The 13,525-nt window shown below is 40.0% G+C and overlaps 1 protein-coding gene across 5 annotated transcripts in view; it reads left to right on the top strand.

Annotated features, from left to right (window-relative positions):
- Positions 1-12,337: 12,337 nt before the first annotated feature.
- Aftph (aftiphilin) overlaps positions 12,338-13,525 on the top strand; it is a 62,931-nt gene continuing 61,743 nt past the window's right edge. For all 5 annotated transcript variants that reach the window (XM_076833097.2, XM_076833096.2, XM_076833098.2 and 2 more), the window contains exon 1: positions 12,338-12,528. The gene's annotated coding sequence lies outside the window, so the exon portion shown is untranslated. The remainder of the gene's footprint in view (positions 12,529-13,525) is intronic.

The following is a 13,525-nucleotide window of genomic DNA, read 5'->3' on the forward strand; positions in this document are numbered from 1 at the left end:
TGTAAATGATTATGAAAACTTTGAAATGATGCCCATTTGCATTACTGTTATAATAAATTTCATACCATCAATTTTGTTCATTCAATTACTTATTCCTCTAGCAAATGTTAGATGAGCACTATATTTGACACTAGAGATACAGAGATAAAAAATATAGTTTTTTTTTTCCTTTAAAGTTATCAGGTTAGTGAGGAACCGAGTTTATGATTTAAAAATTGCAATGTATAGGGCTCTGGTTGTAGTTCAGTGGTAGAGCACTTGCCTAGAATGTGTGAGGGCTTAGATTCCATCACTGGTACTACAAAACAAAAACAAAAACAAAAAAACAAAATGAATGAATGAAAGAAAGAAAAAGAGAGAGAAAAGCAAAAGAAATTGCAGTATATATAAGACCAATGGTATAGATATGCACAAGATCACATATGGGCTTAGAAGAGGAGCAACACATTTGAGGATAGAAAGTTACTGAAGGCTTTGAGAAGGAATGATTCTTGAGCTCTGGATTTTATCTTAAGGAAAAAATAGGAGGCAGCTAATTCAAGAGAAGTATGTGCCAGAGTTCTTAGTCGTAAGCAACAGAAATCAACAGAGGCTGATTAAGTAGAAAAGAAGTATATTAAAATGACGTTAGATAGTTCACTAAATTTCCTGGATAACTCAAAAATCAGGCTCTGAAAGCACACAGCCAGAAACATCTCCCCAAATCATGCCAGAGATCTGGTCTTGTGGGGATGCTGCTGAAGCTGATATGGTCAGTCAGTACCCACCAGCCCTGGACATTAAACTACCACCAGCCCCAGCTGCCTCAGGAGTTCAGACTTGCTGCAAATACAAATAGTACTATCAGAGAAAAGTTCTCTGTGGTTCTTGCTTCTTTGTGTCATAGCTTCTAAATCAAAGTCTGGGGCAGAGACATTTGCTTGGCCCAGCAGAGGTAACATACCTACACCTAGATTAAAAGGAAGCGTTATGGTTTGGATATAAGGTGTCCCCAAAAAACTCCTGTATTAATAATGCAGGAATATTCAGAGGTGAAATCATCAGATTATGATAGCCAAAACCTAAGCTGTCTATCTAATGTAAATGAACTGAGTGGGTGGTAACTATAGGCAGGTGAGATGTGGCTAGAGGAAGTGGGTCACTGGAAGGGTTCACCTTCCCTGCAACTCCTTTTCCCTCTCCCCTCTTCCCCACCACCAGGAGGTAAACAGCTTTCCTCTGCCACACCTTCCCACCATGATGTTCTGCCTTGCTATAGGTCCAGAGCAATGGGGCCAGTTGACCATGGGCTGAGACCTCTAAAACTGTGAGCCCAAATAAACTTTTTTCTAAGTTGTTTTTGTCAGTACTTTGTCCGCAACAAAAAGCTGACTAACACAGGAAAGCTAGAAAAAGCAGGTATCTGCCAGTTTTTATTATCTATTGCGGCATAACAAGCCACTTCCATGGCTTAAACTATCAATAACCATTAGTATAATCTCAACATTCTGTAGATTGACTGGTCTCATCTGGACAGTTCTTCTGCTCCAAGTAGCATCAGCTGGGTCTCAAAGCAGCTGAAGGCTCATGTGCCTGAGATGTCCAAGATGCCTCACTGACATGGCTAGCTGTTGGCTGGGAACTCAGGCAGAGCAGGTGGATTCTTCATCATGGGGCTTCTGCATACAGATTGGGTTTCCACAGCACCATGCTTTTGCATAGTGCCTCCCTTTCAAGAAAGAAAATTCCAAGTAATGAAGTTAGACGTTTCATCTCTCTTAATGATAATTCCTGAAGTAATATAGCATCACTTCTACTCATTTTATTAGTTAAACCTCGCCACAGGAGAGCACACACTCATAAAAGAGAGAGATAAGCTCCATCTTGCAACATAAATAATAACAAAAAAAAAACTGAAGCTAGCTGGGCATGGTGGTATACACCAGTATTCCCACTGACTCAGGAGGCTGAGGCAGGAGGATTTGCATGTTCAAGGCCAGCCAAACAACTTGGCAAGACCCTGTCTCAAAATGGAAAAAAAAAAAAAAAAAGACTGAAGCTATCTTTAATTTTCTTAACTGGCATTTTCAGCTTTTGTACTAGGAGTCAGGCCTTGCCTCCCACCTAAACTCCTAAGTTGGAGATTTTATTTTTTCAAACAGAGGAAAGGGGTTCAGATCATCATCTGTCAGAAGCAGAAAGAAGGACATTCCAACTTGAGGGAACAGTACTGGAAAGTCAGAGGATTTGAGTGGTGCACTACTTATGATAATATAAGTCCTGCTGTTATCTTGCTAACACTGCATTAGAACTGCTCCTTGTTGAACAGAGTTGTAATTCTACTGTATTTGTGCACATTAGAGGGTTTAAACTAATTACAATTGATTCTGAAGTTGCAGGCCTTGTTTGTTTTCTCCTTTCTACATCTTTAAAACCCTTTTCAAGATCATTCTTTACAAGAGTTGCTTCAGGGTGGGAAATGTGTATTTGACAATGATTGCCTGGGGAATGCAGTAATTTGGAAATAAATAAAGTCATACCTCATCTCTACACTCAGGTATTTTTTAATAGTCTTTTCTTTTATTTCTCATTATGAAAATATTCAAAGTACCGGGAAAATGGAATAGTAATATAGGCACCTAAAGTCTCTATGTATATTGGGCTTTTTTCCTAAACTAATTAAAAATAAACTATGTACATGATATTTTCAGGCATGTCTAAAAAATAAGAACATTTTGTACATATCCATAATTTCATTAATATTATATTCAAAAAATTAATAATAAATCTGAGAGCATTTAATGTCATATTCATATTTCCATTTTACTGCCAAAATATTTTTAATGACTTACTTATGCAAATGAGGATCCTATCAAAAACCAGGCATTGCATTTGATTATTTCTTTTAAGTCTCTTTTAATCTAGAATATCCCTTTGGAAGAGACAGAGTTATTTGTCTTTAGAATAATTTATGTACTGCATTCTCTTAGAGTGTTGTTTAACTTGTTTCTCCAGTATTTCCTGTAAACTGGAAGCTAGATTTAAAGGCTTATGTAGTGTTGCGGTGTGGACCTAAAGTGACCTCCAAAGACTCGTGAGTTGAAGGCTTGGTCCCCAATACAGCAATATTCACAAGTGGGGATTTTTCTAAGTAATGAAATGATGGGGGCTCTGCCCTCATAATGGATTAATTGAGAGATTCATATTTGATGGCATTATTGGGAGTTGGTGGAAACTGGAGGTGGCAGGGCCAACCTGGAGGAAGTAGGTCACAAGGGGTGTTCCTGGAATGGGTACATCTCTTCACTGTCCATTCCCCTCTCCACTTCCTGGCTGCTGTGAACTGAGCAGCTTTTCTCGCCCATGCTCTTCTGCCATGATGTTCTGTTTTGTCTCAGGCCCAGAGCGATGGAGCTGGCCAGTCATGGACTGAAACTTCTGAAACCCTCAACCAAAATAAATCTCGTTTTTCTTCAGTAATTTTTTTCTCAGTGACCAAATGACTAATACATGTAGATCCGCGTTAAATAGATTACATTTGGCAAAAATACTGTCTATTTCTGTGATCTGCATTCTTCGTCTGTGATTTGTATACTTCCTTTTGCATCACATCAGGAGACTCGGTGTGTGCAGTTGTCTTTGTCTTTTAGTTTGAGGTTGGGGGAGGAGCAAAAATAATTCATAGCATATCAGTTCGAGTGAGATGAAATAATCTAAGATAGGATTACAACAGGTCTAAAGGTACAGAGAGAAGCAATAGCCAGCTTTGGGATGAATCCTCACCTAAGAGGAGAGACTATTTTGGTATTAATGAAGGGATGCAAAGTGCCTGCCCAATCTGAGGACCAAACCCTTCTACCCCAGAGAGAAGGAAACTCCCAGTGTAAGCTCTGCTCAGGTATCTTCTGCCCAAATCTGGGCAAAGTTTGGCCCTATTTCCTAGGGGCACTATCTTGATTTTTGCAGTTGAGGAAGCAAGGTTCTATGCTGTTGCAGAGGTTCAGACCTGGATCTTTAAAGCTAATTCTCTATTCATATACCAACCTGCTTCTCTTTCTGACAGCAACATTTATTTCATGGGACCTACAGAACCAAAGAATTTAAGGTCTGGTCTAGAGTCCCAAGCATTGGAAGTATTGTCTCTGACACTAATAGAGGCCCAAAATGGCTGCAGGAGATTTACAGACAGTCTCTGAAAAGCCAGTGTTCAGGGGTCCAGGATTGGAAGCCTCAGTAGACAGAATCAGCAGAAATATAAGCAACTTCAGGATGATCTGGAGCAGGGCTTCTCAAACTTGGCACTACTGGCATTTTGGGCCTTGTCGTTGAGAGCTGTCCTCTGCATTGTAAGGTATTTAGAGGCATCCCTAGCCTCTACTTACTAGATGTCAGTTGCACCTCCACCTCAATTGTGACAACCAAAAATATCTCCATATATTCTTAAATGTCATAGGTCAGGGACAGGGAGTGGGATGGTTGTGTTAAAAATCATCTGTAGTTGGAAATCACTGTTCGGGGGGAACAGTTAATTCATGATAGTAGTGTCGTCCACTAAAGGACTAATACCAGACTCTATGTTGGAATATTTTATATATTCATCTCATTTGAATAGCAGCTCTGTCGGGTAGGGACACTATCTTGATTTTTGCAGTTGAGGGAAGAACTTAGCAAGGTTCAATGCTGTTACAGAGGTTCAGACCTGGGATCTATCCCACTTTAAAGCTAATTTTCTATCCATATACCGACCTGCTTCTCTTTCTGACAGCAGGGAGCAGTTGCCAGAATGCAGGCATCCCGGCCTGCCTGCAGCAGAGGAGTGTGACTGACAGTCTTGAAGGAGTATCAGCTCCAGGAGGGTAAAGCTTCCAGGTCATCAGTTTTTCTGTGGTTGGAGTTTCCAAGGGGCTTACAGAAGTTCCACTGATATTCTTCATGGGGCTCCATCAATGAAAACTCAGAGGAAAGACAACCATGAGATTAGCCTCAAAGTTGGGATGGAATCATGGACTATGCCAAAAACATTGAATAGAAAGTAGTGGGCCCCTGAAAAAATAACCATGGGAAGTCTATCCTTAAGTTCTTCAAGTAAGGAACAAGATTCTAGGCCCTAAAGAAGCCTGAGATGTTCCAAGAGTTACAGCATGAGAACATTGCCTTGGATAAGCCATAGTTCACTGGAATAGCATAAGGTCAAAAGAAGCTTACCCTGAATACTCTAATGAGAGAGGATGGGTGCTATGAGAAGGCTTTGGGCATGTTTGTCCCAACATATCTGAAGTGAAGCATTTCCCAGCTACCCCAAGAGATCTCCCTCTTCTCTGAACTCCAGGTACTCTTCTTGTCAGTCCTACACAGCTCATCCTTTGATTGTTCTCCATTTGATAGAATCAGGGGGCTGGGGTTGTAGCTCAGTGGTAAAGCACTTGCCTAGCATGTGTGAGGCACTGGGTTCAATCTTCAGCACCACATAAATATAAATAAATAAAATAAAGTATTGTGATAGAATCAGGTTTCAAGGTGGTGATTGTTTTAGGTATATTGGTCTTGTCTTCCTTGACTGTAAATTTGTATTTATGGGCAAGAATCAAAGCCAGCTTCTTTATTTTAGTCCCTCAAGTACAGTGCTGAAGGCATTAAGGAGTTCAATTACATGTTCATTAAATTTCAAAGACAAATTACAAAAATAATCAAGTATAGGATCATAAATTGACATTATATCTAGAAACTATTGTTTTGGTCAGCTTTTTCATTACCGAGACCAAAAGACCTACCAAGAACCATTATGAGAGGAAAAGTTTATTTGGGGGCTCACGGTTCCAGAGGTCTCAGTCTGTAGAAGGCTGAACCCATTCCCCCATACTCTAGGTGAAGCTGAATATCAAGGCAGAAGAGTGTGGCAGAGGGAAGCAACGCAGGAGACTCCAACACAGAAGCAGAAAGTGACTAAGTTCAGCCAACAAATATATGCCCCCAAAGCATGACCCCAGTGACCTACCTCCTCCAGCTATACCCTACCAGCCTACCCTTACAATTCAGTTAATACCTGTCAGGGGGTTAATTCACTGATTGGGTTAAGGCTCTTGTAATCCAATCATTTCACCTCTAAACCTTCTTGCATTATTGCACACATGAGCTTTTTGGGGACACCTCATGCTAAACCATAACAACTATAAAGCCATGAAACATAAACATGATAAATAGAAAACTCTCAAGAAAGATATTAACAATTACATTTAAATATTTTTCTGAAAATACTCCACTGATTTAAGATAATTTCATTTATTGGACAAATATTTATTACCATCAACCATGTGATGGACCATGTTCTTGAAATTGGGAACATTGAAGTGAGTAAGACAGAACTCTGCCCTCCAGTAACTGTAAGTTGCATGAAAACTTGTTTCTGTTGTATTTCTCTGGATCCTGCTACCACACAAAAGTTAAATATAGATGCAGGTCTTTCACAAAGGTAAAGCTCTAGTTCAGCAAATTTTCCAAAGGCTCAAATCTATATATAAAGATCCATCAAATTCTATAGACCATTTCAAGGGTAAAATCTGAAGGATAGGCTACTGAGGGTGGGAATTGGCATCAAGATGTACTATTTAAATAAAGAACCCCAAATATTTCCTAAACATAGGGGACATGAGGTTAATACCTAAATTTGGCTCCTCTTTAGTTGGCCTTAGTAACACATTGAAATAGTTATCAAAGAAGTGACTGGCTCATCTTCTGCTTGGTGAACAATAGTGGATGAGGTGATGAGGGTAGCCTTCAGCGCCTCTTGAAAAGCAGTATTCAAGACCCTGCCACCTCCAGGGGCAATGCTTCCTAGACCAGGACGAGGCTTGAGCAAGAAGCTGGATCATGAACTCATCTGATCCCCCTACTACTCTATTTGGAGGTAGGGGAAAAGAGAGTATTTTCTTACATTTTATTATCACACCAACAAAACTTAGACTTTGAATTTAAATTTCTATTTATGCTATCAATCTTGTAAAAATCATGTCTAGGAAGATTAGATGAAATATTATAATTATAGGAAATTCTTGGTTACATTAGTAGAGATACAAAAGTTTGAGACATAACAGTTTCGCCAATAATTTCATTTCTTCTGGTCAGGTTTTCTGTATATTCTGCTATTCATAATAAGTCAGTTATCTAAATTTGATATTACTCCAATTTTTACTACATTTATTGCTTTTACATCTGACACTTTAATCTTCCTTTTTGTGCTAGAACTTGTCTGATACTACCTTTTTCTACTAGGAGCTGCAAGTTTTACTTCGCAACCACCTCCAGTCATGGTGAATAGACCAGTCTAATATCAGTCATTCTCCAAGATTTTTCTAATCTGAGTGGACCATATGAGAGAAGGTATTTGTTTAGTAGAGGTATTTACTAATTTGGGAATTATCTGTTTATTATTTCTACAAATTGATTTAAAAATTCCTCCTCACATACTAAATTTAAAGAGTAGGCTATTGTTGTATTTGCACTTTACATTAATATGGAATTTAACATTTTCAGATAATCAAATAAGTCTTATGCTTTGGCTGCAAACTTGCCAAGCTTCCCTGTTCCCAAGTTTAATTAATTCTCTTGGTAATATATCACAGAAATTCTCAGTTTCATTCACTTATTAACATGCTATTTAAAAAAATAGCACACAATATGGTAGCCACTCGCCACGTGTGGTTGTCCAGAACTCAGAATGTATGAGATATGCTATGAATATGATATATAGGATTTTGAAGACCTGGTACAAAAATAATGTAAATTATCTCATTAATAATTTAAAGGTATTTATTGCATGTTAAAAAGGACACTTTAGGTATATTGTAAATAATACAAATTGCCTCAATAACAATATAATGATATTTATTGCATGTTAAATATTTTAGACATATTTGGTTAACTAAAATATATTATAAAAATTAGTTTCACTTGTTTCCTTTTCATTTTTTTAGGATAATTTCTTTCTTTCTTTCTTTCTTTTTAAGGGAAACTAGCTTTTTTTTTTTAATCTTTATTTTTATTTATTTATTTTTATGTGGTGCTGAGGATCGAACCCAGGGCCTTGAATGTGCTGGGTGAGCATTCTACCGCTGAGCCACAACCCCAGCCCCAAGGATAATTTCTTTTTTAATATTTTTTAGTTATTGATGGACTTTTGTTTTATTCATTTATTTATATGCAGTGCTGAGAATCAAACCCAGTGTCTCACACATGTGAGACAAACGCTCTACCACTGAGCCACAACCCCAGCCCCTCCCTTTCTTTTTTAAAAATGCAATTACCAGAAAATTATAAATCACATATGTGGTTCACATATTTCTTCAATTCTTTTTTTTAAGATAAGAAGCATCATACAGTTATAAATGAACTGCATGACCAAACCATATCCCAATAAATTTGTGTGTATGCATCTCATCTATATTTTTATACCTTTACTATAAAAAAGTACATCTATAAACAATGACATACTGACTTATCTTTTTTTTTTTTAATTTTTAATATTTATTTTTTAGTTTTTTAGGAGTGAACCCGGGCCACACGCATTCCAGGTGAGCGCGCTACCGCTTGAGCCACATCCCCAGCCCTGACTTATCTTTAAAAATTATATTTTATTCATTTTTAACCTTTGTTCACTTTTCATTATTTTTACAACCTAACCATACTGGTTTATTTAAATACTGAATAGTTATCTATTTATGAATATATCACAATTTATTTTATCCATTAAAAAGTACTTATTTATGGCTGGGATTGTAGCTCAGAGGTAGAACACTTGCCTTGTACATGTGAGGCACTAGGTTCAGTCCTCAGCACCACATAAAAATAAGATACTATGTCCATCCTCAACTAAAGATAATTTTTTTAAAAAAGCACTTATTTATCCAATTTTTTAACTGAATTATAAAACAATATCATAGGTAATTATTTAGAAACAAAAAGGACTCTGGGGATCATTTGGTGTACTTTTCTTAAGGTATGGTTCACAGACCTTATTCCATGAATGACTGTAGGAGATATAAGACATTTGAATGTCTGTGGGGATGTTTTCTACAGAACAGGCCAAAGCTTTCACTATATTCTTAAAGAGATAAATGTGCTAAAAACCTGTGAGAACCTGTGATCAAGTTCCATTCTCTCATTTGACACACAAGAAAATTGAGGCAAAAGTTAGGTAACTTTTAGAAAAATCATGATAATAGAGACTCTTCATAGACCTATTCCATAACATTACATTGCTGGGGTTTCATGCTTGCTTATTTGTTGATTTCTTAAATAATATACTGAATTACATTTGTTCTATTTTTAGTGTACTCGACTTTTTTTCCTTTTAATTATATCCATTGCTGGTGAGGATATGTTAAAATCAGCACACCCCTGGTACTGGTGGCAATGTAACTTGACATAGTTTTTTTTTTTTTTGGAAAATAATATGAAGATAATATATTCATATCCTTTTGGTTCAGTTATTTATTTGTTTGTTTGTTTATTTATGGTACTGGGGATTGAACTCAGGGACCCTCAACTACTGAGCCACATCCTTAGCCCTATTTTTTGTATTTTATTTAGAGACGGGGTCTCACCTTAGTTGCTTAGCACCTTGCTTTTGCTGAACTGGCTTTGAACTCGTGATTGTCTTGCCTCAGCCTCCGGAGCTGCTGGGTTGGTTTAGTAATTTTTATATTAAGAAAAATTCTGAAAATTGGAGAAAGCCACATACACAAAATATTCATCAAAGTATTCATTGCATTAATGGAATTTATTCATTAATAGGGAACTAGATACATCATGGTATTTCTACTCCATCAATTATTGTGTAGACAACTAAAATTGAACTTTTATAAGATGTTAATAGGAAGAAATACTTACAACATACCATTAGGTGAAAAAAAGGGATACAAAACCTAATTATTTTATGATTATAGCCTTGTAAAAAGTGTGCGAAGGAGAAAAACTAGAAATAAATACAAGAAATGATAATTGGCCATTTTATTTCCTTTCTTGATACCAAATCTCAGATAATACAATTAAGGTCATACTTAAGTAAGCAAAAACAATACTATCATTGCCTCCAAATACAATGAATTTTAATAAGCATATTTCCCACAGGTTGATCATCTTAAAAACAGTCACAGACTTTCCTTTTTTAAGTACAATTTTGTAAGTATTAAAATGCTATCTTCAGAATTTCATTTAAGAGTATCAGTTACAGTTTGGTTGATTGTACTCATAAGTCAGTTGGCCAAATAGCTACTCAAATCCATAGACAAAGTTGGAAGTTGGTCTTTTTAATTGTTGCTTTCAAGAGGCTAGAATTGGTTTCTACATTTACCTGATAAAAATCATCATTTTATAATCACATGTTACATATGAAATCAGGAAGATATTTGCCTAGCAGCAGGGTTTTCTTTTTAATTTTTCTAGGTCCCCCCCGCCTCCCCGCCCTTAGTGTGTGTGTGTATATGTGGTGTGGGGAGGGTTACTGGGAATTACCCAAGAGCAGTTTCCCACTGAGTTACATCCACAACCCTTTTTTATTTTTGAGACTGGGTCTTTCTAAGTTACCCAAACTGGCCTCAAACTTAAGATCCTCCTACCTTAGCTTCCCGAATAGCTGGGATTACAAGTGTGTGCCACTACATCAGGCAATTAACGTTCTGATACTTAAATTCATTAAACTTTTAAAATTCATTAAATTATTTAAAGTTCACTATTGAAACATTTCTTAGCAAATAGTCGCTGTAGGATCTTGTCTATCCAATGTATTTCTTATTCCAATGTATTTATTAGCGTCATCAAATGAAAACAAGTATGTGTTTGTCTAAAATAAGTTCATTTCCAGTTTCTACACACACACACACACACTTTTGTTTCTTTCCTTCCCGGTAGATAATCATTTATAAACTTTTTTTTTTCCCCCAAGCTTGCACACGAGCTAAACCAGCAGGGGGCGAAATACAATAGGAATAAATTTGACAAGCCATATAGATTTTTCTCACTTTGGTGACTGAGCAATAACAAAAAATCCAGCGTAACCACAAAGCAATTGGTACTCCAATTTAGAGTGATGCAGTCTCTGTATATCTTAGAGCAATGGAGTTGTAAAGAGACAAATGTGGGTCTGTTTCAGCGCGCCAAGTTAATTTGTCTATAACATTGCAGAGGCGGGATAAACCTTGATGAACTGCTATTGTCCTTATCTTTCCCCTGATTTGTATAATTCCTCTATTCAAAGGGGTGGACACTTCTCTGTGACTGAAGGGTGTTTCCCATCCTTGTTTCTCTGCGTAGCTGTGAGCTTTGCTGTTTTGGAACTATTTTAAATTATTCAAATTACTGATGCAGAGGTTTTGCAAATGTGGGCAGAACGAGGACCCGACAGGGCTTGTAATTTGTGGGGTAGAACCCTGTACAATAATAATCCGAGAGCCCTATAGTCTGATTTTACAGTGGCAGGTGTTCGAAGAGGTATCAGGCTAACGGAAGGGGAAAGGTTACAAGAACGCAAAGGATCAACTGCTCAGGATCGGTGATGGAAACAATCGGTTATGACCTCTGTTACAGAAATGCGTTTAAATGCATAAATTGATTTGAAGGATCTATGAAAAACGACCATCATCTATACCTGTTAGCAAAATTCCGGATTATTATTATTTTGTCGAAGACGATCTGTTAGTTCGGCGGCTGGTTTCTCATCTTAAATTTGATTTATAACAATCACTTCTTTATTATTTATTAAATAACAGCTTCCTCTTCTGTTGTCTAACATAAAAAAGAGGAAACAATTTAGACTGAACAAAAAAGTCGCTTTCGGAAGCGAAAGGGACAAGCGGATAAATGCTGTCTAGAGGTTTCTGGTAGAGAAGATCTGGTTCTGTATTTCCAAACCTTTGCAATTTTATTTGGAGAGCGAGAGACTTAACTCTCGTGAGCTGAACATTAACGTTAACCGGCTGAGAGGAACGCCAGTCCCCCGCCTGCAGCGCCGCCCCAGCGGGCGGCGGAGGGCTGAGGATGTCTATCCCCCACACTTCGATGACTCGCAAAGGAAGTAAAGGAAAGGGCAATTTGCCCGCACCCAAAATGGCGGCCGGCGGTCAGCGCATCGGCGCCTGCGCAAGGGTAAGCTTTCTGTGACACTAATTCCCCCAGAGTATCTTCCCCCACCCCCAGCACCCACTAGCGCCTGGCCCCGACCTAGCCACCTGCGCCCGGAAGTGACGTGTCAGCGGCAGCGGTTCCCCCGCTGCATGATGGGAGAGTGTGTGGAGTGGGCGGGGGGTCTCCGCGGAGGAGGAGGTGGAGGCGGCGGCGGCGGCGGCGGCGGCGGAAGAGGGCGGAGGGTAGTGGGATGGGGGTCCCGCGGCAGCGCTGAAACTCCGGGTGGGCGTCCATGGCGCTGCTGCACTGACAGGGCTGGGAGCAGCCTGCCTTCCGCTCTCACCAGCTCCGAATAGCCAGTCCTTCCCCGGGGAGCCAGTTCCTCCCCGGGCCCCTGAGCCATGCCCATCGCGGCCGCCCCGGACGAGCCAGGTAAGCGCTGCCGCGAGGATTCCCCGGCCGCACCGAGGGATAGGGTGAGGGGGCCCGGCCCGGCCCACCGGCCGGCCCCTCGCCCAGGACCGAAGCACCTGCTCGCCGCCGAGCCGGGGCTGTGGGGACGGAGCCGGCTCTGAGGGCCTGCGGGTTTCGGGCTCCGGCTCTGCTCCCTTCCGCGGCTGGTGCGGGGATGCCGCTGGCGGCGCCCGAAGCGCACCGCACCCTCCTTGCCACCCCGGGCACGAGCCGGGGGTGTGTGAGCCGTTCCCTCCCTGGCCGTCGCTGTCCCGCCCTGCCTCTTGGTTTCCACCTGCCTGCAGCTCCGCGCCGGCCGCTCCCTCCCGAGAGCTGTTTGAGAAGTTTGGGGCTTCGCTCGGGCTTCCTCCTTCTCCCTCCCCCTCCCTCGTGACAGGTGTAAACATGCCGGCTTCGCGGAGGCCTGTGGCCGGCAGCGACCGAAGTGTGCTGCTTCCGAGAGTCTCTAAAACACGCCGATTTCTAATCCTCCAGCAGGCAGAAAGAGACCCCTAAAGCTCAAGCTTTCTTTTCAGAGAGGACCTTTTCTGCTTTCTTCTTGCACTACTCAAGAAATAATCTGCGTCTTCTGTCCAGATTGCGTTCGAAAAGTTGGACCATTATTCTTCAAGCGCCCGGCTTTGCAGGCATTGCGTCTTGCTTGGGGCGGGGGACAGAGGGTGAACAGCGGTGGGGTGGTTCTTCCATTAGGAAAGTAGTGAGAATACTTTGTTGTTGTTGTGGGTGATGATGGTGGGGGTGGTTTATTCAAGTTATATAGCTTGATTTCCCACTGAGTTTTCTACTGGGGCTGATGGAAGAACTGACTCATACATGTAAAAATTTTTACTGGAGTTGGGGGTAGGGAGAGCGTGAAACAGAAGCAGTTCCGTTTCAAAGTTCTCACTTGAGGACAAGTAAAGTATAACTATACTTATAAACTTTTTCTAAGGCATAAATCTTCTCTTCCGCACAA

The sequence above is a fragment of the Callospermophilus lateralis genome, chromosome 14 (genome assembly GCF_048772815.1).
Source record: "Callospermophilus lateralis isolate mCalLat2 chromosome 14, mCalLat2.hap1, whole genome shotgun sequence".
Taxonomy (NCBI): domain Eukaryota; kingdom Metazoa; phylum Chordata; class Mammalia; order Rodentia; family Sciuridae; genus Callospermophilus; species Callospermophilus lateralis.